This window comes from Daphnia magna, linkage group LG2 (genome assembly GCF_020631705.1).
Source record: "Daphnia magna isolate NIES linkage group LG2, ASM2063170v1.1, whole genome shotgun sequence".
Classification (NCBI taxonomy): Eukaryota; Metazoa; Arthropoda; class Branchiopoda; order Diplostraca; family Daphniidae; genus Daphnia; species Daphnia magna.
Window position 1 is genome coordinate 3806447 of NC_059183.1, and position 6000 is coordinate 3812446.

Here is a 6000-nt window from a genome sequence, read left to right on the forward strand (position 1 = left end):
ACGTGCGTTGAACCAGCCATTAAAGGATTCAACTTCATTGATGGTTCGATGATCGTCGCCAGAGACGCAAAAATGTTCAGGGCGTTGGTTTGTGAACCAATATCCTCCCATATATTGGAAAAGCCGTGCTACTCCAGCTCTTGATTGCGGATTCTCGGCAAGAAGAGCATTTTCGCTACGGTGTCTTATGGTCTGCAATGAGAAAAATGTTACATTTTTCCATGGATTACACCTAGTAATATCACTATGTTTTACCTGGAATCCTTCGTAGGCTCGATTCGACGGTAGCAATGCGAGGGCAATTCGGTTCTTCACGATACTCCTTATGACCCCACCTGATCTATAGGCCCTTTGAAGTCCTTCTTTGCAGGCTCTACGATAAATAGCGTTAATAAAGAATTAATGATGAGAAAACTTTTTTTTTATGTAGAAAATTCTTAAAAGGGTACCCGCGCATAGTGAAACCAACAACCACGGCTTCTTGCGTTTGGAAAACCTTGTTGCATCGTACCCATGATTGCTAATTCGAAGTCGGAAATTAATACTTCTACGTCAAAGTGATCCCAAGGGTTGACCTCTTGAAGAATCTGCAGTATGCGATCGATAGCCATACGATAGAGTTCAGCTGTTTTGTTGGACATGAACACGTACGATTTTAGCGTTTTTTTTTTGGGTAGAGCAAAAAGTCGTCCCAGTGAACGCTAAAATGAGAGCTTTGGTGACCATAAAAATTCGTGTATTAGAGCAGTTTTTACCAGTGATCAACACGTGCTAAAATCGTCTTTAAGTCGTCATTGTAGGATTTCAGGACAGAATAAAAGAAATCCTAGTAGTGCCGTTAGGATGAATAAATATCATTTAAAAGACGTCAGTGTGCATTGTGGGTTGTCGTGGCCATCAGCGAATCCGACGGTTTAAAGACAAAGGCACCTTCCATTTCACTAGAAACTTTCGCTGGAACCGGTTTAATTGAATACGCTGGAATTTCCTGACGTTCATTGGACATTACAACGATATCTTGGCAAATCACCGATAGTTATAAGATGTTTCTTCGCCTGATAATAAATCCGAATAGATCCAAATTGCTTGAGAAAATCATTTCCCATCAAAATTTCCATTCCTGACATGGCCATAACGATAACTTTTTTTCACAGATCTGTTTTTTGCGTCACCAAGATTTCGGCTGCTCCTTGTGGCATTAGTCGTGAACCGTTGGCGAGAATAATTCTGTAACCATTTCCTGGCTGCTGAACGAATTGTGTTTTTTTCAGGAATTCGGGACAGATCACTGTCACTGCTGCCCCAGTATCAATCACTGCCATTGCATTCACTTCACCTCAAAACACAGGTTCTTTAATCAAGTTGGTTCCATCGAAGTTTAACAGGTGTTTTTCTTCCTGTACATTAGGATCTTGGGTCGCCAGATTTATTGCTGCATTCGCCGTTGGCGTCCTAGTTGGCGCTGCATTCCGTGTCGGAGCTTTAAAAATTGGAAATTCTGGATTTTTGAAACAGTTCCGGGCGATGTGTCCGGGTTTCTTGCGATGGAAGCAGTATGGTTTAACATCAGTAGTACGTACTTTTGGCTTGAAGGGCTCTTTTAGTTAACCTTGCTCGTTTTCTCCTTCGACATTAATTTTCGACTTCTCCTTAGTCTTGTCCCTTGAAAAAGACCGTAGTTATTCGGTTGAAAATTTTTTTTAACATCAAACGAAGACTGGTTACTGCAGGTTTGGCAGAGTTTTTTCCTGCAGCAGATGTACCGTCGTATCTTCCCAGTCATTTGGGATTCTTCCACACAGGAACCAACTTCTTGCAGTATCGTCCAAGTACATATTGAAATTATTACGTTTTTCGGCGTTACTCCATACTTTATGGGAAGAATTTGTCTCATATCGCTCCATCCATTTGGGCACCTCTTCATCCGGACTACCTCAAAAGATAGGCGGGCTAATAAATTTTCTGTCAGCTGCCATAGATTATCTTCGTGACTGCGCAGTATTCCCTGATGGCACTACAAATTGTTGTCCGCTGACTGCAACAACTGTACTTTCAGCTCCCAAAACGACCTCGGTTTCTGGATCCGAGTCTGAATCTCTTGCAGTCTCGACTGATTCACCCTGACTGTCAGCCTCTTCGACCAAGTGGTCTATGAAATAGGACCTTTAAAATTTTGGTCTTCACCAATAACTAAAGTTCCACTCTCCAATGATGAATTTGGGGTAGGCAAAGTTTCTACTGAAACGCTTGACAGTTCTCGAAGCGGATGTAATCGTCGGCTGGGATCTCTTGGGCAACTAGGTAGCCATGGATTTTTTCTCTTCTGCATCGGCAAACAATAACAACAGCACGAGTTCATTTACTCTCAGGTAACGAGCTGCGTCTTCAACAATTGCCACACTGAAGCACAAATTTGTTACTTACGGGTAACGAGCTGTGTCTCCACCAATTGTCACATGGGTGTTGTATTTTATCAAGCACGAATTAATACAAAAAGTGATGACTTAAATGTAAACAATGTTTTTACTTAAACAAAAAGGGGATAACCATTTACCCAAAGTCGAAAAAGAGTCTGAAGACCTCTAGGGAAACCAGGGAACTCATTGTTAACTGAATTTAAGACTCGTATTTATACTGCTATGCTAATTATGCCCCCTACGGAGCGCATGTCTCCGTATCTACTTCTAGCGCTGATTGTTTGCAATGATTCATTCCCACGGTCACAGCGTCGTTTCATGAGCTGGTGAATCCTCTCTGTGATGAGATACCCATTTCCCCTTTTTCACCCACGACAATATTTATTATAGTCATTGTTGGTCTGCTAACCGACTGTATTTTTTGTGTTCATCTGCAGCGCATTTTCTCTTTTGATTATTTTTGTGCTCAAATTCAGAATGGTAAGTAGTAATTAATTACATTTCGTTCCCATTACCCATTATTTCTGCATATTTAATACTATGTTATATACTATGGTGGACGTAAATATTGTCTGAGTTTTGGTTTAGTTTGATTCCATTTTGTGTTTATTTCCATTGATTTGTTTAGGAACGCAAACCTATTCAAGCATGATTACAGCCCGACGTTAACAAAGGATTCCAAAACTTTATACTAATTGTCTGCAAAGAAATTAGCGTTATAGAGGAGCGGAAACTCCTACTGAAATGCACCACATTACTGCACGGTGGCATTTTAGCCAAGTGGTTATTCGATAAGTTTCCGATTTCTGGAAATAATCTTATGGGTTACACAATTTCGAGTTGTGAGATAACTTATTATTTGAATTTATCTATTTACTTATAAATATTTTATTACAAAATAATTTGCTCGTGTTTTTTTTCTATTACACCAGAAAATTTCTGGGCAAACAAGACACGAACTTTACAGTGACAGTGTAAGACCGAAAAACAACGAATCACAATCGAATTGGAAATAGTAAAACTAAGTGTCAAACGCAAGAACTTGAATGAAAAACTAATTCTACATAACCAACTAATGTTTGTGAGCTTTTTTTAAGGGAAGACGTTGAACACAAGTAGATGTATTACCGTTTCTACAGGACACCACGGCTGGGACTTAATAAACGAGAATAAACTTAACAAAAAGTACCTAAACTTGTTGTTGATGGCGCAAAATTTTCGAAACCAAGTCAATAAATACCAGTTTTCACCGCCACGGGTAATAGCAATGAATTCCCCAACGACCTTCACTTTCGAGCCAACTTAACATTTCGTCAGAAATACGGCAAGGATCGCCCTACTAAAAGAAATGACAATTCTATTGTGTGATTGTCTAGGTAATTTTTTTAAGAAAAAAGCAAAAATACTAAATATTATAATATTTTTTTAGACAAGCGCCAAACAACCAAAAGTTTTGAAACGCATGAGGCGTCACATATATTGAACCGCGGTGTGGACTATTATTGGTGTACCCTGAAGTCAATGAAGATAGTGGACCAAAGAGTAATCGAACTTATTCCGCAACAGTTGGCGGAATATCGCAAACATGAATAAAAATATCAACAAACAAATGGAAAGGTAAGAAAAGACTTTATACTTGATCACCCATTTATTACTAGAGCAAAGTAAAATATTGTTAATTTTTTTATTTTTAAGCAGCACAGATATTTTCCCGTATAGATGTGGCTTGTTATGGCTCCGATTCCGTTCTGCCGGTCACCTGTTCAATAGCTAACTTCATAACTGGTTCTATCACCATGTTCGCCTGTGACATCAACTTTTGTTCCAAAACTCAGCTATGCCTTGCTCATGTATCCGACTCAAGGACCTGTTGTTCCTTTGCAATTCCATCGTTGTTTTGTTATCCAATTTTACTCCGCTTTCTGCAATCAAACTAAGTTCGTAATGCAAATGTGTTTCTGAAACTTAGATAGGAATGTCAGTTTGCCAAATGTCGTTCTAGCAGCATTTCCGTTTCTGTTGTCTGTTCGTGCGCTTCCAGTTTTGGCTGGGCGTCGTAAAAAAGATCCGCTTCGCCTAGAACACCCATGTCCTCCATGACATCTGTTTGCACTGGATTTTCACATTCTGACTGATTCGCATTTTTCGTTTTATTTGTTTTTCTATCGAAATTCCTCATTTAATTTGTTTTGTTTTTCCGAATGATTGAGTAAAATTTAAAAGAAAAATTATTCGGATAATTAAATTTAAAAAATTTAACAAAGAACAAAAAATTATAAGAATAAACTCATCAATCCCATCAAGCACAGGTTCTTCATCTCGACTTGGGATGAAAGTGTGCATCATGCAATCATAACTCCCGAATGTTATTAGCAGCAACTTGATAGTAGTTCCACCAGTTCTCCTCTCGACCTTCCATCAAGAATCCAATGTGGCATAGTAGCCACGTAGATACGGAACAGACCAATCTTAGGTTTCCGCTATCCACTCGTCACTTCATTTGTTTCTTATTATTTATTGAGAGTGATCTTCACATCTCCACATCCTCTTCATCTGTGATCTGTTCACAATCATTTAATTTAACAAAACTTAACACAACGGTCAATGTGGAAGACATCAAACCATAGATAGGCAGATAAGTTTTCTTTTGTCTTATGCGTTTTTTGTTCTCCAGATCACATGTTTAGGTGAAACAATAAAATAACAAGGGCCTTCTCAGCATCACCTTGTTATGACGGTGCTGGGAAGAACGCAATTCACTGCCCAATATCACCTAGTTTAGGTAATGCAGGGTCTAAACGAAAATCCCCTGCCAGCTTCACCAAATTTAGATTATGCTGATGCGAATGCAACTCAAAGCCCAACATCACCTAGTTTTGATGATGCAGAGTCTGAAAACTCTGAAGGCGAATCCCTTCCCAGCTTCCCCTAATTTAGATTATGCATGATATTGGTTTACTAGAATACTACTTAGGTAAATGACATTCATGAAGTAACAACCCAACGTGGATTTCATTTTGTGTTTCACGTTCAGACCTGAGAGTCCCTGTTGCAAAACTAGCTGAATTGCTGAAAATTAGCAAAAGGACTTTGTTCCGAGTGCACACAAAGATATCCGATACTTACAAAAAGAAACAAGCTTAAAAGGCTTCAAAAGCATCCACGTAAAGAAACAAAACGAGACTTGAAGCAGAAAGACGAGAAGAACGACAAAAGTTGTTTGATAAAAACAGAAACGGTTGGATTTAGCAAATTTTGCTTTATGTCTTGGCGAATCTGAAACTTATATTTACATTAAAAAAACGCAAATTTGAAAGAAATTTCTGGTGTTTGGAAAAAATGCCCCCTGATCCCTGTTTCTAATTTACTCATGTAAATGAAGCATTAGACAATTCTGTACTTTGCGCAAGAACTGAAAAGTCTTTGGACAAAGACGATAAACAGACCGTTAAAACAAAAATTGAAGCGTTATTTGTTAAAACCGAACTAAAACAAGCGAATTGCAATTAATCAACTTCTTATACTTGTGTCCTTCGCCGAGCTTGTTGGTGGATTTAAAATGTTGAAATCGAACAAGAATGGG